This window comes from Camelus bactrianus, chromosome 11, assembly GCF_048773025.1.
Source record: "Camelus bactrianus isolate YW-2024 breed Bactrian camel chromosome 11, ASM4877302v1, whole genome shotgun sequence".
Lineage (NCBI taxonomy): Eukaryota > Metazoa > Chordata > Mammalia > Artiodactyla > Camelidae > Camelus > Camelus bactrianus.
The window spans coordinates 76,063,032-76,087,127 of NC_133549.1; the positions used below are offsets into that span (position 1 = coordinate 76,063,032).

The 24,096-nt window shown below is 39.4% G+C and overlaps 1 long non-coding RNA gene and 1 other non-coding gene across 2 annotated transcripts in view; both read left to right on the forward strand.

The window, feature by feature from the left end:
- Positions 1 to 24,096, forward strand: part of LOC141579261 (uncharacterized) — a 35,492-nt gene that overhangs the window by 10,620 nt on the left and 776 nt on the right. The window contains exon 3 of the long non-coding RNA XR_012510421.1: positions 22,083 to 22,213. This is a non-coding gene — a long non-coding RNA (uncharacterized LOC141579261). The remainder of the gene's footprint in view (positions 1 to 22,082; positions 22,214 to 24,096) is intronic.
- TRNAV-CAC (transfer RNA valine (anticodon CAC)) lies at positions 19,223 to 19,295 on the forward strand. Its single transcript has one exon. It is a non-coding gene; the product is annotated as a tRNA-Val (tRNA).

The window sequence follows — 24,096 nt, forward strand, 5'->3', positions numbered from 1 at the left end:
CTTGAGAAAAGACATGACTTCCTTCCATGTCAAATCCGTCTTTCCCACTTAAAGACACTGGGCACCTGCAGTCTGTAAAGGAATGCTCCCGCATAAGAACATCCCTTCAAGACTGCAATAGGTAACTGTTTCATCTGAACTCACAGTGGCAGAGATACTTAAGCAAAATGAAAAGGCAGAGGAACTGCTCTCAAGTGAAAGCAAGAGAAAAACTCTGATAAAATAATGAAATTTTAAATTTATCAGATAAAGAATTCAAAGCATTGGCAATACAAATGTTCACCAAATTAGGGGATACAATAGATGAACATGGTGAAAATAATAACAAGGAACTAGGAAATATAAAAAAGGCTCAATCAGAAGTAAAGAATTCAACACCTGAAATAAAAAAACACACGAGACAGATGAATAGCATGTTAAGTGATACAAAAGTACATACAAGTGATTTGAAAAATAGAATGATGGAAATCACCCAATCAGAACAGCAAAAAGAAAGATGAATTTTAAAAAAGGTTAAGAGAGATCTGAAATAATATTGAGCATACCAACATATTTGCATTATAAGGGTCTCAGAAGGAGAAAAGAGAAAGAAGGGATCAAAGATGTATTTGAGGAAATTATGGCTAAAAAATTCCCAAACCTGAGGAAGGAAACAGATATTCAGGTACAGGAAGCAAAGAAGGTCTCAAATGAGATGAATCCAAACAGACCCACATTAATACATATTGTAATTAAAATAACAAAAGCTATAAATAAAGAGAGAATTCTAAAGGCAACAAGAGAAGAAGAAAGAGTCACATATAAGGGAACCCCCATAAGGCTATTGACTGATTTCTCTGCTGAAACTTGGCAGGCAGGAAGGAAGTGGCGTGATATATTCAAAGTGCTGAAAGGAAAAAAACCCCTGCAAACTAGGATACTTGACCCAGCAAAATTAGAATTTAGAATTGAAGAAGAGATAAAGAAGTTCTTAGACAAGCAAAAACTAAGAGTTCATCAATACTAAATCAACCCTAATAGAAATGTCAACAGGACTTTTCTAAGTGGAAAAAAGTAAGAATCTATGGTAAAAGGAAAATGCCACTAAGAAAGGCAAGTATATAGTAAGGACTGAGGTTAAGTCATTTAAATCAGCCAGTACAAAGACTAAAAGACAAAAACTTATAAAAGCAACTGTAACTACAATAAACAGTGAAGAGATAAAAATGAAGATGTAAAATATGACATCAAAGATCACAGAATGGGTGGGAAGGCAGTAAAAAATGTAGATGTTTAAGAATGTGTTTGAACTTAAATGACTACCAGTTTAAAACAAGTAGGTATAGTAATAGGTCAACTTACATGAATGCCCAAGAAAGTCTGATGTTTCGATTCGAAGGCAGGAAAAGACCAATGTCCCAGCTGAAAACAGTCAGGCAGAAGGGAATTCCCTCTTCTCAGCCTTATTGTTCTATTCAGGCCCTCAGCTAAATGGATGAGGCCCACCCAAATTAGGGAGGGAACTCTACTTTCCTCGTTTTCCTGATATAAGTGTTTATCTCATTCAGGCGCCCTCTCATAAGCACGCCCAGAATAATGCTTGACCCAATGTCTGGGCAACCCCGGCCCAGTCAAGCTGACACATGCAATGAACCATCACACACTCTACTTCAGATTCAAGCACTGTATCACAACCTTTCTGGAGTTCACATTACAGCAGAAAGTCAGGAATGTATCTAAGCAAATGATCTCATCTCCATGATCTTTCTCCCGGCACTGAGCCCTGAATTTACCTGGCAACCACCCATCTCTGTTCAAATCAGCATATTCTCGGGCACTGCCATACAAGACGAAACCTTTCCCCATTATTATCCTTTTGGTCCACTTATCCAACATCTCACTCGTGTGATGATCGTTAATTTCTAGTTCCATGGGCTTTTGGAAAGGAAAGACTTCTTCAAACTCAAGGGTAAATGAGAGAAAGAAGAGAGGTCCTCAAGTTAGAGCATTAATTAAACCAGACCTTTGACCTATTAAAAATTAATCAGCTGCCAGTCTTCCTCTGTATCTCAATGAACTGGGGACGGAGGCTGGGTTGGGGGTGTCTTTCTTCTCCATGGCCAATGAAATGAAAAGCCCTGCCATTATTCTAGCATCTCTAGGGATCAGACTCCCAGGGGCTTTCCCATCATACAAACACTGATGCTCAGTGATTGTTGGGTACCTTCCCAATTTGATTGTTTCAGAGTAACAGTTCACCTCTTAAAGACCTTGAGCTTTTGGCTTCATAGACTCTAAATTGTGTTACACCATTCATTTGAAGAGGGTCGTTGCCCAATAAAGCTGATCTATTTCTTTTTCCCACTCAGCAAATGGGTTATTTGATTTTCTCCTCCTCCCAATTAGCATCCGTGGTAGATTTCCTAACGGTGTGATTTGAGCTTGAAGGTTAAACATAGCATGCCTGTCTGTTGTTCAGATCAATGCTGCTCTGACATTGCTATTCCTCACCTTAACTTCCATCGATGATTAGATTTAAACCAGCTGTTTTTGCTAATTCAGTAATTAGTGACTTGGCAAAGCACTAATCATATTGGGAGGTAGAAAAAAAATCACTCAGATTTACATACGTAATGAAATTTCAGCATGAAGATGTTGCTCCGAAGAATGAAAATATCTAATATGAAGCTCAAATTTAGAAAAATTAAAAATAAAAATTACTAAACGCTCCAGCACCTAAATTCCATGCAGTTGTCTTCATTCTGCAAATATCAAATGCGTGACTTACAGAATGCCAAATGCTTTACCCACATTACTGTCATCCCACAGTGACTCTAAAAGGTAGGAACCATCAGCTCCACTTTACAGATGGGAAACTAAAACCCAGGGGTGCTTGATGCTTTTACCGATGTCACATGGCCAGAAAATGAGAGAGCAGATACGCCAGCTTAGTCCTGTCTAACCCAAATTCCATGTTCTTCACATTCTTTCCCACAACTCTTACATGCTTTCTCCCCCTCCCGGTGGATAAACTTCTGTGAAAGTCACACCTACCCCAGTTCAGGAAAGCTGATTCTTCATATGAATGGCTGGGATGCTGTGTCCAATGGCTCTAGAGAGGGAGGTGGGTGTATGGAACTTAGGTCTCCATTTAAAGATCCAACATTGTCTGTGTATTTGTTCATGTGTTAGACATTATTTAACAGTGTTGGAATTTCTTCTGTTGTCTGTGTACATCAACTTATATTACAGGGCTAGAAATGGCAATTCCACATGCATCAACCTAACTGCCAGCATGGAAATGTATTCTTTTGTCCTCAGGCCCAGTGGCATTCTCTATATTTTTCTCCTAAGAAAAATTACTGAACATTAGAAACAAATGTGACTTTTCTTCTATTATCCTATGCCAGGTTTGGAAATAAACAGCTAACTGATGACTAGACCTAGAATATTTTATATAGAAAATTAGTTAAAAATAAATAGATGAATCCAACAAAAAAGTATGCTTATTGAATGAAAAACTCTCAGATAGTATGGCTCAACATGCATTATCTCATTTAATCTTTCTGAAACCATGCCTGATAGTGTTAACAGAAACTAGTGACTAACAGACATTCTTGAGCTTGTCTTACAGCTTGCTAAAAACTCCTCTGCTTGTAGCCTGCCTTCACTGTGCAAGCTTACTCTAATTATTTTGTTGCAAATTGCATAACCCCCAGGCTTCATGTAATCTAAACAATAAGATGTTTGCCCAAGTTGTTTTCTATCTGCTTGCAATCTGCTTTGTCGAGTTCAAAGTCAAGCCAGCTAAGACTAGCAGGGACCACCGACCCTAAAACAGGTCCTGCACAAGTGTACGATGAATGAACTTCTGACATCAGAGAGCCAAGAGCTCCACCCTCAGATCATGCTAAGCACCTCCATTTTTAAACATGTGTCCCGTGAAGAAGCATGTAACCCAGATACGCTGCGCAGAACACTGATGACTTCACCTTTTCCCGAAGTCCAATCACCTTTCCCCATGCCTAAGACCACCGGCTTCTTTATCCCATAAATATCCCAAGCCCCTCGCCTTTGGAGGTGGGGTTCAGATTTGAGACGAATTCTCCCATCTCCTCACTTGACTGCCTTGTGAATAAACCCTCTCTTAGCTGCAAACCCCAGTGTCTCAGCATTTTGGCTTGCAGCACGTCAGGCAAATGAACCTGGTTCAGTAGCATTTCCAGGGACGTTGTCCGGTAGGGTTTATAGAAATGAGAAAATTGTGGCTGGAGAAGGCCAAGTGCCTTGCCCAAGGTCACAGAGCTGGTGAGGATGAATGCTTCTGTATTGAAGCCCCTGTAATTCTGTACCCATGATAAACAGAGCCAATTAATCCACATGTTCTTTAGTGCTAAGCCTAGAGAGGTTTCAGAACCCCCTCTCCACATTGAGTGTCCCCCCACCAAAAAAGCACATAGTTCTCTCAATAGGCACGTGGATTGCTGGAAGTGGTACACACTTTGAAATCGAGCTCTAACCTTAACACTAAGATACTAATAATGCTGGCAAAGCCATTTAGATACATTAGGGAAGGAGGCAGGCAGCCACATCCGGCTGCTGCCTTGCTTTGGTGAGTTAGTCCATCATGTATGGTGGACCTGAATGCCAGCTTCTCTAATGGGACGCCCAGGCCCACAGGAAACAGGTGATTCCTTAGTCCACCTGCCTGCCTTCCCCAGAGACAAGCACCAGTAAGCCCAAGAATTTATCCTGGAGGGCTGAGCCACTGTTTACAGAATTCAAGTTTCATTTAACTAAGAAAACACATTTTAAAATTGATTTTCTCGCAAAACGCACTTGGGTTGTGTAAATGTACACAGAAAGTGGTTTTCTAAAGTTAAATAACAATTTCCTGGAGAAAGTTTGCAGAGCAGCCTCCAAGTTAAACACACACATATAAACTAAACTCCATTTCTTTCCACGCCAACCAGGTCTCTTTATCATTTAAATTAGGTGAGTTGAAGTGTGCACAGAGCCTGCACCATGCAGTGTAGACACTCAAAACTTCCCCTTTCCATGCTGATCTCCTTTTTTTATAAGGATCCCTTCCCCTAGGTGACTCTGCAGATAATTGAGAAGAATTTCGAACCAGTTAAGCTCAATCTTCCAATTAAATTACAAATAATGTAATCAAAAATATTTTAACATAAAGTCCAAAAATTGCAAACACCACAATTTTAATTATCTGTAACTAATCCCTTAGGTTCATTTTTTTAAATAACTCTTTAGCCTAGTCACTGAAAGACAAAAAAATAATTTAAAATGTACATATAATTCCTTTCGGAGAAAATATTCAAAGAGACTACAGAAAAAGACAAAGAATCCAGAGTTCATAGAGAGTTGTTCTGTATAATTATATTTGTAAGAAATTAGATTAAGAGGCAGATTAAGAAATGGTGAGATTGACCAAATCGTTCTGTCACAGAAATAAATGATATTTGCTACATAATTTCTTTTCAAAATACTTATTTCTAAAATAACAATGTGGAAAATATTGAAACCTTATTTAGAAAACAAATACATAATCTCACAACACATAATGTTTGCTAGTATTTTTTATTATTTATACTCAATAATTTTTCTATATATGTTAGCATATAGTTAAATGCATTTATTTTTATAAGTTCAGGATTTTATATGTGTCTGCATATGTTTTTATGTGTATAGGTGTATACATGTATGAATGGATGTGTATGTGTGTATATACAGCTGTGTGGACCAGTAGAGGTGCACATGTATGATGTGTATGTGTGTGTGTGTGTGTTTTTGTGCGTGCAGGTGTATAATCATTTATATATGTATATATGCCATGTGTGTTTCTGTATATCTGTGTTTATTGGTATGTGTGGATATGTCTTCATTTATTCAAATGTATGTATGTGTGTCTGTGTATATGTGGGTATGGTTGTGTGTGCATGCATGTTTGTGTCTGTATGCCTATGTAGCTGTAAGTGTATTTTCACCTAAAACTATATGTAGTCCCCTCACCACCACTTAATTCTGAAGAGTTAACTACTTTTTCTTTATTATTTTTATTCTTTTATTTTTCTGTAGTTTTATGTTCCATAGTTGAAAGGATCAAATAATTTACAAGATTTGCTGCAGAAATCCCACCATATTTACCTCTCCTCCTTAGCAACTAACTTAAGTCTGTGAGCTAAATCTCCTATTATTTGACTTCATGTATCTAAAGGATACATTTATATTTCTATAATCTTAAATTTTTAGTCTTAAATATTAGATAGTACTCCCCAAACATAATAAGGAGGCTTAGCTGTTTTTCATTCATTCTCTCTACCACAGCTCACACCCACTCGATCAGTCTCACAATTTTCTCAGTATACTCTAATTCTGTCGCGATCCGTAGTCATACCTACTTTGGTGTATCCATGTAAACTGACTATTCATCACTGATGACTTCTTTTGTCTAACAGGACACTTTTCCTTTAGCTTATTTTCCATGAGCTTATCATGACGTTACAATCAAATCCCTCGAGGTGTATAATTCTCATGGCAAGAAGTTGGGACACGTCAGTTGTCCCATCACTTCCGTCTGCTTGAGAGTCCCTCACAGGGTTTCTTAGGTGCTCCAGACTGGACAGATGGCATTCTTAGACTGCCCGCTTTGGGGGATCTGCACCATCATCCTGAGGATTCTGTTTGCCTTTGTTGTGTCGGGGCCTCTACTTCTTGGATCCCTCATCTTCCTCCTTCTTGCTTTAACTATGAATTCGGTAAAGTATTTCTTTAGTGATTTCCTGAGGAAGGGAGTGTATGAAAGGCCACTGTTCTAGAGTACTTACATCTGATAATTTCTTAATCTACTCTCACAATAATTTGCCTGGGAATAGAATTCTAAGTGAGAAATAATTTATTTTGAAGGTATTGCTCCATTGTCTTCTAGCTTCCACAGGTGCAACTGAGGTGCCTAGTGACTAATGATCCTCTGATTCTTGATTCATTGTATGAACTTCCCACTCCCCTCCTCCCCTTCTCCTCCTCCTCCTCTTTCTTCCTCTTCTTCCCCTTCTCTCTCTCTCTCTCTCTCTTTTCCTCTCCCACTTCTCTGAATATTTTCTGACCCCACAGCTACAAAATATGTATTTGGTAGGGGATGAGATATTTTCTTCTAAATCTCTTATCATTCAGTACATTGACGATACTCAACTCAATACATTATCTTACATGATTACTAAGCCCGTTCACTACTGGAATATTTTCTTCATTCTTGGGAAATATCTCTCATTATTTCATTGATGATTTCATTTTCTCTCTTTTAGTTCTTCTCTCTAGAACTTCTTTTTTAGGGATGAATATTAGGTTACCTCTTCGACTGGTCCTATAATTTTTTTCTTATCTTTTGTCTCACATTGACATCCCATCTTCTATGCATTTACCTGTAGGCTATAGAATTCTAGTTTGACTTTTTTTCCCCTCTTAGAACTTTAAATATGCCATTCTACTGTCTTAAAGCCTCCATTTTTGTTTGATGAGAAGTCAGCCATTATTCTCATCATTGTCCCCCTCTATGTAATATTTCACTTTTTCTCTGGCTACTTTCAAGATTTTCCTTCTAGTTTAGTCTTAGTGTGAGACCCAGAGCACTGGAGGATTTCTCATTATTCTCCAACCCTGTTTCCAAATACGGGCAGATCTGAACCTCAGGGGACATCTCTCAGATGGCCTGCCCACCCTCTAGCAAAGGGTGTATTACTTAGGTATTGCTGCATAACAAGTAACTCCCCCTCAAAGTACACCTATTCCTGAAGTCTCTGAGGGTGCAAGGACAGCTGACTTATTTCGAGTTCACCTTGATGACATTATGTGGGCCCTCCTACTAGATTCTCATTTGAGACTGAGAATAAATTTTTGTTTGTCTGTTTGTTTTTGCAGCCCTACACCCTGGATCATAAGGTCACAATCACATGTAAAAGTTGCTTATTGCTGTGGGTTCCCACTTTGATATAGTTTCAGCTTCTGAAAATTGCTGATTTTTTCTCTATCCAACAATACATTTTTTAAATTTTTTAAAAAATTTTGGGGGAGAGGTAATTAGGTATGTATGTATGTATGTATGTATGTATGTATGTATGTATGTATGTATTTTAATGGAGGTACTGGTGACTGAACCCAGGACCTCATACATGCTAAGCATGTGCTCTACCCTGAGCTTATACCCTCTCCACAACAATACATTTTTTTTAATCTAGCATTTTTAACTGTCTTTATTAAAAGGGGCTACCAAGGTATCTACTTGATCTTACTACCAGAAGCAAAAGTTACTGTTTTTCTGCTCTGAAAAAAAACAAAAATAGTGTTAAGGTCAATTAAATGGTATGCTCTGAATTTTGTAAAGCACATTTCAATGGATACAGCACCACTGCACCAACTTCTGTATTACTGTTTGTGCTCTTCCACTCAAACTAACTATCCTCTTCATACCTTCTTCTTGGTCGAGTTCCAAACCATCTTTAGTGCTCAAGTTCAGCTTCCAACTTAAAGTCTGTCTGCATATTCTGGCCAATATTAATTTGAAACGTTTTTGGTTCTTATATCAGATACACAAATAATTTATGTTATAGGGTTTCAAATAAGATAATGAATTATCATCTCTATTTTATGTATTGGGAAACTGAGCTAAGACTACATAAAGCAGGAAACACTGAAATCGGTGTTTCAAGTTTTCTGCTGATACCTCACCTTGAGGCTGCAATAACACACAACACCAAATCTTGCTTATTTCTTTGCTACTCACAATTATATCTCCAGGACATGAACAGCTGTAGTTCTTAGGCTAGCTTGAGATGGAGGCAGCTTTAACCACCAGACTGTATTTATTAATAGCCCCATCAAAAGGACTCCCAGAACATGCAATCTCAATAAAAAGTAGGCCTGCTTCACCTCTTACTTTAACTATGAAGTAAGTGTTACCCAAAGGGGTCCTAACAGGCACTTTATGGTCCTGAACAACCTGTCCTCCAATGAGTAAGGCTGATGTTTTCTCACCTGTGTCTCACCTGCAGGAGCAGCAGCTACAGCTCAGCTTCATCCTCCCTCTTTTTCCCATCCTTGCTTCCTGAGTCTCTGGAGAGTTTAGATTTAGTACCAGCTCATGGTTTGGGGGACTTGGCTCTCAGTGATAGTAATACCACCAACCCTGCTCTTACAAATCAAAACTATGTAAAAGAGCTTTCTGAAGACTTCATAGTGTAAAGAATATACATTTTAATACAACTTCACGTATCTCCCTATGATAAGCGAGATGCTGCCGTTTTACTGAATTACTTTGCACAGATTGAGAATGCCTGGTGAACACATCCCTTCTTCTGTCCAGGTTCCCATCTGGGCTCTGCTATGGAAAGGTTATGACTAGCAATCCCAGACATTTCCTCCAACTTAACTCCTGATCACCATCTCGTTTCCTTTCTCCCTGTCAATACACACTTGTTAAAATCTCTCTTGATTTTGTCTTGTGTAGGCGTGTTCCTAGTACCCTAATGCACGTCTGCAACTTAAGACAAGGGACTGTGTCTGTTCCCTGCTGTCCACTCTCCATGGCACCTATGATGATACAGGCACGTGGCTGGCCCACAGGAAGCGTGTGTCAAATCAACTTTTAGGAGGGGCCTATTCCCATGAGCTCTTTCTCCAGCTCCATGCCCCACACTCCACTGTTTCTTGGGAAGCCAGCCCAGATTTGGCTTTTCTGTCATATATATCTTTACACTGCCAGAGCTCTGAGCTCATCTGATCCCTCACATCCACACTCACACACCGTCCTCAACAATCAGCAAAACAACACACAACCAAAAAAACAGCCACCACCGTTCCCTCTTGTACACACATCCACTCTACTAATGTGCTGTTTAAAAATAATAACTAGCTTCCACATACCCTGTCAAGAGCTTACAATTCACTTAGGTTCACTTATTAATAATTCTATGTGTAAATAATATTTATCTCAGTTTTCCAAATGTGGAAAGTGGGGTTCAGGAAATATGAATAGATTCCCCAAGGTCGCACAGTTATTTAATGGCTCAGTCGGATCTGGCATCCTATGACTATCTATGATCAAAACATCACATCATCCTCCGGAACACTCAACATCTTGTAGGATCTTGCTCAAGGGAAGGATGAAGAGCAGGTTCCCCAATTTTCCCCCCAAGCAGCCTTAGCACCAGGTCTGTGATTTCTGTGGGTGATCAGAATTAAGCATCTTTATGTGCAGGCTTCTCTGGGAAACACAGAAATGCACGGGGCCTTGTATCATGGTTTTAGGTTTGTCTGTAGCACAGAAGACATGTTGTAAGTGATGTCTGAAACAGAAAATTCTCAATTTCGAAGTCCAGGATTTCATAGTAAGAGCTTGAGTCCCTGTTAGGCACCAGGTATATTTGCTCAGGATTCAATTTAGATACAGGCACAGATTTTCTCTCTACAACCTTCCCACATTCTGATCCTGAGGAATTTACCCAGAGTAATATTTGGAGTTATGGGAGTCCTAAATTTACTTGTTTGGAATTTTTTTTAAAGGGCCAGGGGGATTTTAAGAATATAAATTTTGTTTCAGATTTTTTTAAAATTCTGTAATGACTTCCAGTGTTAGTCTGTTTGAGTTGCTTTAACAGAATATCATAGAAATGGTAGTTTCTAAACAACAGAGCTTTATTCCTTACAGTTCTGAAAGCTGGGAAGTCCAAGATCAAGGTGCTGGCAGATTTGGTGCCTGATGAGAAGCCACTTCCTACTTCACGAAAGTAGGTCATCTTGTGTGTCCTCACATTATGGAAGGGGTTATGAAGCTCTCTCGGATCTCTTTTGTGAGGCACTAATCCCATTCATGAAGGTTTCACCCTCATGACCTAATCACCTCCCAAAGGCTCCATCTCAAAATACCACCTCATTGGGGATAAGGTTTTAACATGAATTCAGGGGAACACAAACATATACTCTGTAGCATCTGCCTTAATTGAAAAAAATTAACACAAAATCCATTATGAAGACCAAAGATGCAATTGTGTTGTTGTTGCTGGGAAAGGCCACTTAGTAGGATTAGGAACTAACTAGAAAAATCATGGAATGATAGCACAGCTTCATTTTTTGGAGTTTGTCTTATTATCTTCCCACATCCTGATTCTTCAACTTATTTGGTTTAAGGATATTTCTTCTATGTTCTTTCCCACCTCCCACTTCCTAACAATTGTGACTTAGTCCAAGAATACTTTAGTACATCTACAGGATGCCTAACCTTGTATAAGGGGCTCAGCGTTCCTAGCTCAGCCATAAACCTAGCTTATTTGTCACCACAATTCCTATGCAGCAGATTTTATATCCAGTGAGGAAGAAGGCGCTTGAAGAGGTCAAATTACTGGCCTAGGTTCCTGGAAATAGCAAACAACAGAATAGAGATGAGCTGTATGATCTGCCTCAAAAACGTCTCTAACACGACTGGTGACCCCAGTTGTCAAAGACCACCCACTCCAGCTTTCTCGCACTAAAAACCTTAAGAAGATCAATGGGCAAGAATTTGTTATGCCTCCTGTTTGCCTTCATCATAGTCACTGCTGAAATATTTTTAGGAACCTCACTTCTAAAGATCAAGAGAATACTGTGTCTTAATTGATCTAATTACAAGTTAATTTTTACCTAGGAAATACACACACATACAAAGTACCTTCAGTAAGAATGTAAATCAGATCATCTGAGAATGTTCAAGATCACTTATCCACACTCTAGCAGTTTAGTAAAACCCAGAGCTAACACTTACTAAGCATTTGCTATGAAATATGTCAAGCACGCAAAACACTTTTGCATGTTTTGCCTCATTCAGGTCTGCCAACAATGATATCATTATCTACAGTTGACAGATACAAAAAGTTGAGTATTAGAAAGTTTACACCAGGAGTAGAGCAAGAAAGGGGGAGGGAATAGCTCAGTGGTAGTGTGCTGAGCACGCACGAGGTCCTGGGTTCAATCCCCAGTACTTGTATTAAAAAAAAAAAAAAAGGAAACTTAATTATCACCCCCCCCCAAAAAAAACCCCAAAACAAACAAAAAAAGAGTAAAGCAAGACACAAACTTACTTCAGTCCAACTTGAAAGTCCCCATGTAACATGCAACCTCCCGCAAAAGGAGGAACGCATGATTCATAGGACATGCACACATTTTATTACTGAGCTGGGATAAGAATGCAGGTCTTTATGGGCCCACTGCAAAGTGTACTCTGCTTTCAGATGTCTTAAGTTTCTAGGTATATCTTTATGGGTAAGCTGCCAGCTGCCAAGACCCAGCCTATAGAGGTGCCTCAAACTTGCACATTTCGGGTTGCTGGCAGTTCCACATGCCTCTTGGACTGGTTCTCATTTAGAAGGACCTCTTGGCAGTGCTAATTTCTAGGATAAATAACGATAGCAATGGTTACAATAATAAAAATGACTGATAATGATGATAATGAGGTTGAAGACGATATTATCGCTGAAGGGTCCATTCCAAGGAGCCTTGTTTGTCAGAAGGAATGAGTTGAGGGAAGAGCAAATAGGAAATCTGCAGTGAAAGGGCTTAGCTGGTAAATGATCCTACGTGAGTCTGCGGGAGTTTTGCATTTTCTGTAAGACAATTTGAATTCTAAATGGCACTTCAATCCAGAACGGGTGAAATCTGAAATCTGCACTGTTTAAGTCTTACAACCGAGCTCTGATAAATAACCTCAAGCAATTTGAGACTTAAATGCACCATTAAGACCATTTCTGCTCCCGTTGACATGTGTGGCCAATTTTAAAAGACAGGTTTCCTTCTAGAAAGGCTGAGACCATCTTCCAGCTCTGAATGACAGGCCCAGGCTGTGAGATGCCAGTGCAGACGCCACCTAGCAGCAGTAGAACCCAGATCATTCTGAAAAATGGCTTAAATGGAACTCTTCGTTTGATCTCATTTAACTGCCATGCCTTGTAAGTCAGTTAGATGGAGATGCCAAGCTTTGCCAACACATGGGGTATGTGCACCTCCCCCTCTGGTCTCTGTAATGTTTCTCAGGATCTATTTCCATAAGGGATGAATATTTATTTTCCACAAGATTTTTTTTTATAAGCAAAACAGTCCTGCTTCAAAAGGAAGATTTAACCCTCAGGGGAAAAAAAAAAAAAGGAGGGGGGAAGCTAATCTCTGAGAAAGAGGATTGAAACTGAGCACCCCAAATCAAAAGAGACTCAGAGGTATGATCCTAGGCAGTGCATCAGACATTAAAATATGGACTATTGTCATAGATGAAGAAATGTCTTTTCATAAAGGGCTATTTCTTATCCCCAACTTCATATCCTGCTAAAAGAAAAAAAGACAATATCCACCCAACATGAAATGGTTCTTGCCCTTGCAAATTTCTAGAGGATAAAATGTTACTTTTATTCATGGGTCAAAGCTATACCTTATAACAAGAGTAAGGTCTCATTAAGAAAATGTACATAATATAATGAGTGCAAAGCTCTGGTACCAAAGAATTGTTATCCTAAGTGTCTTTACTCCTTCTGTCCCAGAGAGGCCACTACTGAGTTCCTGAGACAACACACGGGGATCCTGTACCAATTCTATGTCAGAGCTCAGCATGTGGCCGCTGGGACAGGACACAGACTGACATAAACCTAAGGATGGAAACAATCTTTCATACCCAAACCCTAGTCAGCCTCAAAGTATACAGACAGCACCCTTATATGTTTACCAGCGTCTACTCACATCCCCATCTGAAATCTAGAGCTTACACATCCACCCAGAGTCAGTGAATAGCTAACATTTTAGCTAAAACACATCTTCGCTCAACTTCCCAAAGGTGACCCAGTCCTGCCTCTTAGAGCCATATAGAACAAGCCCAGTCCTTCTTTAATAAATGGAAGATGCTATAAAGTTACTTGGGTGTTTGCTTGTTACCTGAGATAACTTCCAGTACTGTAGGTTACATGATCTGTAGGTTCAGAGATGAAAAATCCCTTGCTGGGAGCTTTTTCCCATGTCATCGAGTTCTTGGGCAGCCAATCAGTGAGATGTGTCACTCTTTTTGAGCCTTTATTCATTTATTTACTTGATTACTTATCTCATAATACCTTATCTTTTTCTCCTAATATTTTGATTTTTAATGATTTTTCTTTTTTATTATTTTCATTAAAGTATACTTGACATACTACATTAGTTTCAGGTGTACAATATAGTGATTCAACATTAATATACAGAGTGAATTGATTACTGCAATGTTTAGTTACCAAAGTCATTGCACTATTATTGACTATACTCCCTATGCTCTACATTACCTCCCCACGACTTATTTATTTTACAACTGGAAGTTTGTACCTTTTAATCTCTTTCACCTACTTTGCCCAACCTTTCATCCCTCTTCCCTCTGGTGACCACAAGTTTGTTCTCTATGAATCTGCTTGTGTTTTGTTTTGTTTGTTTGTATGTACATTTTAGATTCCACCTATGTGTGAGATCATGTTTTTTGTCTTTCTCTGTCTGGTTTATTTCACTAAGCATAATACCCTCCAGGTCCTTCCATGTTGTAACAAATAGGGCAAAATGTCATTCTTCTTTATGGCTGAGTAATATTCCACTGAATATATAGACTACATCTCCTTCATCCAGTCATCTGTTGATGGGCATTTAGGTTGTTTCTATATCTTGGCAATTATAAACAATGCTGCTATAAACATTGAGGTGCATATATCTTTTTGAATTAGTGTTTACATTTTCTTCAGATAAATACCCAAGAGTGGAATTGCTGAATTGTACTGTAGTTCTATTTTTAATTTTTTGAGAAACCTCTGCAATGTTTTCCATAGTAGCTGCACCAATTTACATTTGCACCAATTTACATTTCCACCAACAGTGCGCAAGGGTTCTGTGTTCTCTACATTCTCACAAATACTTGTTTTTTTTGTTGTGATTTTGATAATAGCCATTCTGACAAGTGTGAGGTGACAGCTCGTTGTGGTTTTGAATTGCATTTCCTTGATGGTTAATGATGTTGAGCATCTTTCCATGTGCCTGTTGACCATCTGTGTCTTCTATGGAAAAATGTCTATTCAGCTCCTCTGCCCATTTTTTAACTGGGTTGTTTGGGTTTTGTTTTGTTTTGGGGGGTGGGTTTGATGTTGAGGTGTATGAGTTCACTGTATATTCTGTATACTTTGTATATTTTGGATGTTTGTACTTTTTGTGTATCTGTTACAGGTTTGTGGTTACCATGTTCATATATAGTAATCTATGCGTATAGCAGTCTATTGGTTGCTTCAGTTGGAGTGCATTCTAAAAGCACTACATTTTACTCCCTGCAACCCATGTTGTATATTTTTGACATCACACATCTTTTTATTTTGTGTATCACTTAGCTAATCACTTTAGATATAGACAATTTTACTACTTTTGTCTTTTAACTTTCCTCCTGGCTTTATAGGTGGTTGAATCCACTTTTTTTACTATATATTTGCCTTTACAGTGAGATCTTTCCTTTCATAATTTTCTTGTTTCTAGCTATTGCCTTTTCCATGTAAGGTTTATTATAAGGCATGTTTAATGGTAATGAATTCTTTTAGCTTTTGCTTGTCTGGGAGACGCTTTACCTCTTCTTCAATTCTGAATAATAACCTTGCCAGGTAGAGTATTCTTTGTTGTAGGAGGTTTTTTTTCTTTCATCACTTTGAGTAATCTTGCCCGTCTCTTCTGGCCCATAAAGTTTCTGCTGAAAAATCAGCTGATAGTTTTAGGGAGGATGTCTTTCTCTTGTATGTAACTAGTTGTTTTCTTGCTGCCTTTAAGATTCTCTTTTTAACTTTTGACTTAACTTTTGACATTTTAATAATAACATGTCTTGGTGTGGGTCTCTTGGGCTTCATCTTGTTTGGAATTCTGAGCTTCCTGGACTTGGATGTCTTCTTCCTTTGCCAGGTTAGAAAACTTTCTAGCTATTATTTCTTCAAATAGGTTTTATGTCCCTTCTCTCTCTTCTCCTTCTGGGACTCCTATAATGTGAATGTTAGTACTCTTAATGTTGTCTCTGAGGTCCCTTAAACTATATGTATGTATGTATGTATGTATGTATGTATGTATGTATGTATCTATCTATCTATCTCCATATCTCCATGTATATATGTATTTAGTTTCTGCTGTTCCAATTGGGTGATTTCCACCACCCTGTCTTCCAGATCAATGATCCATTCTCTGCATCCTTTGTTCTGCTGTTGATTCCCTCTAGTGTATTTTTCATTTCAGTTATTGTATTCTCTAGTTCTGATTGGTTCCTTTTATATTTTCTATATCTTTGTTGAAGTTCTCACTGAGTTCATCCATCCTCCTCCTGAGTTCAGTGAGCATCTTTATGACTGTTATTTTGAACTCTTTATCTGGGAAATTGCCTATCTCCATTTCGTTTAGTTCTTTCTCTGAGGCTTTGTCTTATTCTTTTGTCTGGGAGGTATCCCTTTGTCTCGGCATTTTGCCTAACACTCTAAGTTTGTTTCTAATTATTAGGTATACCAGCTATATCTCCCAGTCTTAAAAAAGTGGCCGTATGTAGAAGGTGTTCTGTGGGTCCAACTGGCACAATCCTCTATGGTCATCTGAACCAGGTGCTGCAGGTGTATCCCCTTTACAGGCTGCAGGTACCCTCCTGTTGTGGTTGGGCTGTGGTTGCTCTGGGCATGCTGGTGGGCAGGGTTGGCCCCCAGGCCATTTGGCTGTGAGACCCAAGCTCAACTGCTGGTGGCACACTGGTTGGCAGGACTGGTCCCCAGCTGCCTGGCTATGTGGTTCAGCCACAACTGCTGTGGATGCCCTGGTGGGTGAGACTGGTCCTCGGCCAAGCTGTCTATAAGACTTGGCTGCAACTGCTGGGGGCACACAGGTAGATGGGGCTGGCCCCTAGCCCAACTGTCTGTGAGGCTTGGTCATGACCACTATAGGAGTGCTGATGTGCAGGGCTGGCCTCCCCAGAGTAGGAGCTGCTTTGGAGGTGTGCTCATGCTGGCGGGGGCCACCAACCAGGTGGGGCAATGCTTTGGAGAGACCAGCTAGAGGAGGCAGTTGGGCAGGGCAGTCCTTAGGGGAACGCTGGGGTGGATCTCAGAGTGTTAGCTAGGTTGGTGGAGAGCAGAGATGGTTCCTCCCAGAGCCAGGCCAGCTAGGTGGAAAGAGTAGAAAAAAAAATGGTGCCCGCTGGCACATGCCCTAAAATTAGTCAGTGAATCTCTTTCTCATACAACCCAGGTGCTTTTCAAGCTGCTGCTTCTGTGCTGGGACTCAGAGCAAGGGACTTTGTGAGTGAGACCTTCAATAGCAAAGTCTTAGTTTCTCACAGCCCTTGGGGTCTCCTGGATATAAGACCCACTGGTTTTCAAAGCCAGATGCTACGATGGCTCACTACAAATGGTCCAGCAGCAAGTCTGGGGCAAGAATCAATGTTTAAGGGCTGCTACTGATGAATTTTTTTTAATTGAGGCAGTCATATCCCTTGCCTTGTTTTCATCAAATTTGAAGACGATCTTCACTCCATTTCATCAGTGGCAAGACCTGCATAATAACCTAATGCTCCCTGGGAAGGGAAATTGATACCAGTGGATGAGAGTGTGGGTCCCTAACGCAGGACTCAGGACTGTGATCATGGAAAGCTGGGAGTAGACATCAAGACTAGGGGCATGTGCTGAGGAATGAGGATTAGAGAAGGAATCTGAAAGGAGATGCAGAAGCACTAAAAAGAAAGTTGGTTCACCATTCCGCCAGCTGATTCTCACCTCCTCCATCAGGGAGCTTTCTGTGACCACTCTGGTTAACCATCAGTCATCTCTTCCATTTGTGAATCTCTTCACAAATGGTGCAGTGTTGTCCGATGGAATCTTCAGAGATCATGCAAATGTTCAATGTTTGCACAGTTCGATCCTACAGTCACGTGTGTCTAGAGTGCCTGAACCTGGTTTTTAATTTTGTTCATGTTTAATTGATTTAAGTGTAAATAGGTACGCGCAGTCAACGGTAAACACACTGTGGCCAACAGAGCCAGAGCACCTACGGCCAACCCTGCGGTCATGGTTTGGTGTTAAAAAGTCAGACAGACCTTTCCTTTCCTGCTCTTCCTCATCCTAGCTATTGACTTTAGGTAAATTTCAGAACATTGCTGAACAAAAGTTTCCTCATCTTTAAAAATTAAATAACAGTAGATCCTTCTCAAGGACTGAAAGGATAAAATAGAAAAGTAAGTGAATTTCCCAGCACAGTACACAGTGCTCAGAAGTTTCCAAGTTATACGTGCCTTTTCCCCCAAAACTCAAACTCTCCTTCCTTGTACATTGCTGGGAGTTTGGTAAAAGGCCATTATAAAATAATAAGATGGATTTTTATATCAAAACTTCAAGAACTCCTGTGTGAAAATGACTTTGACTCTTTCAAAATAGTTACCTCATTTCAATAGCACTGTCATTGCTTATGACTAACCTTTTTTAAAATCTTTCTGAGTCATTTTCTAAGCCATCCAGAAAAACCATATCATTTGATTGCACTGTTAACTTTTTGAGTGATTTTTATGTTTCATTTCTTTCTTTTTTAAACTATACATTTTGTATTAAAATATAGAAGATATAAGAAAATAAAAATTTCCTACAAACCTACCAGTAGGAATTAAGAAGTATTAACACATTTATAAAAATCATTATAGGCTTTTTTGATGTTCTGTTAAAAATAAAAAAAAAATCGTATTTCATATACAATTTAATATGCTAATTTTTTTCACAACATTCTCACAGAAGCATGTTTATGTCATGAATTATTCATTAAAATGTGATTTTTCTAAAAAATGGTTGCAAAGCATTTTATCATATGGATGTATCAAACTGTATGAACTATTCCTGTGTGGCTGCTGTTTGTTTTTAAAGTTAGAAGAAACATTTCTGAATTTGTAGGTCTTAACTTTGAATGTTTTGTGTTCTCTCCAAATGATAAGATAAGGAAGAAAAGGGAATAATAGTTATCAAATATCTACTATATAACAAGCATACATATATATATATATATATATATATATATATATATATATATATATATATATATAAAAAATATCATATCATATCATATCATATCATATCATTTAGTCCTAAAAATCCTGAGATATATAATATTATGCTCCAAGTTTTAGCAGTTTAGGTACAAAATTTCAAAAAGTAAATTGTTTGGGGGAGGGTATAGCTGAGTGGTAAACGGCATGCCTCACATGCATGAGGTCCTGGGTTCAATCCCCAGTGCCTCCATTAAATAAATAAGTAAACCTAATTATCTCCTTCCCCCAAAACAAACAAATAACAACAAAAAAGTAAACTGTTCTAAGTCATATATTTAAGAGGTGTCTGAACCAGAATTTGTACCCAGGCATATCTGATTTCCAGTCCATACTTTCAGGTGACAGCCACTGAAGTATAATGGCAATGCCAAAACAGGTGTGCCATCTCTTGTAACTTGTCCCATTCTCACACTGTTCATATAGGCTGTGAGAGACAAAGGGTTAAAAGCAGTGTGGCTCTTGCTAATTACAAAACATAAAACCAAAATCTTTTCTTTTCTTTCTTTTTTTTTTTTTTTTTAACAGTGACCCCCTTGAGGAGATTGTCCCTGTCAAACATGCCTGAACACATCAGACAATCCCGCCGCAGCATTTCACTCTGCCTGGCAACCAGGACCTTTTTGCAACAGCCCACAGTGACAGTTTGAGCAGTTTTAATTAACCAGGCGCCATTAGACTGGAGGAAGTTATTTCCCTAAATGCCAGTCAGTCCTGTTCTCCTTTTTGTGGTTTCCCAAGCAAAGAACATAGCTGGTATTTAGCTGCCAGCAGTGGGATACGAGCCCTCGGGCCAACAATGGCCAGTATTTCAGACTCAGCCTGCCTTAAATAGGACAGGATCAGGAACGAACTTGAGGAAAAGGTACACAAGCCCTTGAAAATCTCTCCAAGAAACAATCACAACCAGAGGCTTTTCCAATTTCTGGGGGTTTTGTTTCAGGAAAGAACAGAGTTGGCAAGTTATTCTGTTACTTTTAACAAAAGAAATTGATGTTTGCTGGTTTCTGTCTCCAGGAGCCCATCAACACACACCTCAAAAGGCGGGCCCTTTAAGATTGTAATGTTTGGAAGGAAAAAAAAATGAAAGAAAGCGAGGATGCAAATGACACAAATTGAGCTGATTTATGGCTTTGGAGAAGAAAAGATGAATTTATTTATAAAATGCAGTAGCAGATTAAGACATCATCTAGCAAGCACGTACAGTATTAAGTGTTTCAAATGACAACTCTGGGAGTTTCTGGCAGATATTGTGTTTCTCTTCTGTTGCATGTGGCTCAAACTAAAAAGGATCTGATTTGTGTGTGAAATAGGAGGAAAGAGTTTCAGGATGCAACTCACATAAAGCCCTGACTTTTAAACCTTGCCCTGGTAAGACTGCAAATAATATATTAGGGCACCATTTTTACTTCACAGAGACACAGCATAATAGATAAGAACATCTACTGTGGAACCCTCCATCTGCTTCGGTTTGAATCCTGGTTCGTGTACCTGCTGTGTGACTTAGAGCCAATTACTTAACCTCTCTGTGTCTTAGCGTCTTCATCTGTAAAGTGAGGTTAATCAGAGTCCCTACTTCTTAGGGTGGTCATAAGGATTAAATGAAACACTATTTCAAGCAATGTCTAGAACAGTCTCATAAGCCCTATATAAGAATGTATTACAAAACAATTTTAATACAATTGTTTTCCAATCTTTCTTTCTCACCTGACCATTGAAAAAATGAGCAGCTTCAGGTAATATGGACACAGAAGCATTTCATCTCTCAAAACTCTTACTCTGCTCCAATTAATTTTCTTCTGCTTTTTAAGTAGGTCTGTTAGGCTGGACATCCTGTTTCCTGCCCTTCTACTTACATGGTCATTTGTACAGGTAACCATCCCTCCTTTGTCCAGAAGCTTTGTGAATGAGCGGCCTCTCCTTTTGTTCAAGGTGAACCCCTTTGCCTTCCCTTGCTTCTCATCCTCCTTGGGAACCGTAAAATCCTAGCCTTCTCTCTCAGCAACTTCTCTGCTTCTTCCCCTTTCAGCGTATAAAAAAGTTGCTATAAGCTTAAGATGCTTCTGACTCCACGTTCCTTTCTGTCTACAGCCTTCTCTAATTCCTATCACAGCCATATTCCAGGTTGGAAAATTTTCTGTAATTTTTCCAACATGGACTTTTGACTTCTGGCCCCAGATGAAAAGAGCCTTTTCTTCCTCAGCCTATATAGTAGTGGGGACATTTTTTAAAAATACTCAAGGTGAGGAATTTACCTATTTTGAGTCACCCAGAGACTTGAAAATATCAATCCTCGGCAATGCAAAGGATATGTTTCATGGAAGAAGGTTAGTGTTCTTAGTCTGAACCAGATCCATACATTGTCTTAGAAAAGTCTCAAAATAAAATCCCAAGGAGATTGAAGGGTTCAGAGATAAGAATTCTCACATATCTAGGGAGGGAGAGGCAGTGGTGGGAATAAAATGAAAAAGAAATAAACCCCTACTTCTCTATTCTAAACCAAACTTATTCTCAACCTCTGCTCTTGGTGTCCACAAGGGATATTAGGAGGAAGAAAGAAACAGTTATGTCTATGAGTCTTAATTTCAAGAAGATTCATTGTCCATCTTAGTTTCTTAGGGCAGCCAAATACCTGGGAACTGGGGATTGATTCTCTCACCAAAAACATTTTTAGTGGGGAAGGGTAACAGCTTAGTGGTAGAGCATATGCTTAGCATGCACAAGGTCCTAGGTTCAATCCCCAGTACCTCAATTAAAAAAAAGAATTAACAAGAAAAACAAATAGGAAAAAAATTCTTGCTAATTTCAACTCATCCTGATTATTCCATTAACCAAATTATGCCACTTTCTAAAACTTCTTGTTGACTGAAAATTTCCCCCGATTCACAAAACATACCCATGTCTAAGTGGTATTAAAGAAATGAAGAGCCAGCAGATCGCTATAGAGAATATAAATTATTGTCCATGTGTCTTGTCACAGTTTAAACGTATTTTCATCAGAGAACCGCCAATTTCACAGCCTGCTGAAGATCTATTCCTGAGTCATCCGTTAGTCAGTTGGAGAAGAGGTGAACAGAAGCAGCAGATGGACCGACCAATGTCACTACACAGGTAGGATTATCAACAAGTCAAAACATTCTACAGTTCTGGGCAATGTGTTATCCTACAATAGAAGCCAGGGGAAATGGGGAATTAAAGCATTACTTCTCTAATGTAAGAACAATGGTTCTTTTGAACTTACACCCTAATAAACATAATTTGCACGGACAGAATTCTCAGAGCTCATCTCGGCCTTTATGGAAGTCAAAGGTGAGATGGACCTAAAGCAAAACTCATCATTCTATTAAAAATGGTTATACGTGTATGGGATTGCAAGGTTTCATAATTCCGCCCTAAACTCTACTTCATCTGATTTATTCAGGACAATCTAATCATCTTCCCTGTTCTGCCCCTGAATCTCCCTTGTAGGCCTCCTCAGCTACAGCCTTTCTCCCATCATTTCTTTGAACCTTGCAAAATCCACCAATAGACCTGTTCTAATGATTTAGATCAGAGATCACCATTTCCAGTCCCTCGGGCTCAGTGCTCACCCAGAACCCCACTCAGTTCTTCACGTCCTCATGATATTCATAGGAATCCTCCCCCCACAAAACCGCCCCCCCCATTATTTATTTAACTTTTTATGTCAGCGGCATTACTACGGTTTCTCAGGTGTTAACAGGCTGCTGCACCAACATACCATGCGAGAACAAAGACGAGAAAAGGGTAATGACTTACACCAGAAGACGGCTGTAAAATCTGCGGGGTGGAACTCGGAACTCAGTTTGGAATTACCATTCCATCTGGCAGGATGAATGGAGCCTGTTGAACATTACGTGCATTAACATCCTCACCATGTTTTTATACAAAAGCCTTTACGACTTTGGCTCCTGTAGGTCCTGGAAAGAGTGCCATGGTTCTGGTCACACAGGCATCTCTTTTCCACTATCACCAACACACTGGACTCGGTCTGCTATGACAGTGGAATGAAGGACTTATCTACGGGTCCAAAGTCCTGGCAAAGCACATGATCGATGTGAACCAAGTACCACTGCTGAAATGACAAATTGTTTCCCAGCGTGGCCCACATTCTACTTTTAAATTGTAGACCCAGATTAACCAAGTTGTGCAGGAATTGGCTCTTAGAAAAATGTCAAGGACGGTTCTGCTTTGGCTGGGCTAAATGATCACAGTATAAGCCAAGAGCCAGGGGAAGTGGGTGCATCTCTTAGGCGTGGGGTGGGGGCAAAATTTTGAAGGCTGCAGTGGGTCCTGTGAACTTCTGAGCTCGTGGTAAATTGGTGGCTAATAGTTAGATTATATCCCAGAACACAAACCCAGAACATGGGATTTAGATTCCTTTGCTGAGTGCCTTTGATCCAATGTACTTTAGTGAAATGTAAACTTGTTTTCATTTGGAAATTGTGCTATTTATTTGGCATAGCCTCTCTTTCTCTGGTTCTCTCTGTCTCTGTCTCTCCCCCTCTCTCCTTCCCTCTCCTTCTTAACGTTCTTTACCCTTCACTGCATCTGCACCATGAATGATGGCATGGCTCTCCTGCAGGACTCCAGACAACATCTGATTTCTCTCCATGGTGACTTAGTGGCTTCTTTCATAATTTTTAAGCTCCCAAACTCACTTCCTCCTCCTCACTTTCAGATAAGAGCAAACCTCCTGTTTTACTGACATAACTGGAGTTTGGGGAAATCAGCCAGTGACTGTCTGGAGCAGAGATAACATTACCAGTTACTCGGACTCAGTTCTCCCCCGGAAACCGCTTTCAGTTCTTAGCATCATTTGACAACTGATTTAACCCAAATGTAAAAATGAATTTGCAGATGCCACATTGTGTTACTCGAGGTTAAGCTCCTCCTTTCTTCCCCTCTCTCTTCTCACTTGCACAATAGAGAATTGGGGAAGAAAATGTTTAAGGAGGATTTTTTCTATGTCCTCC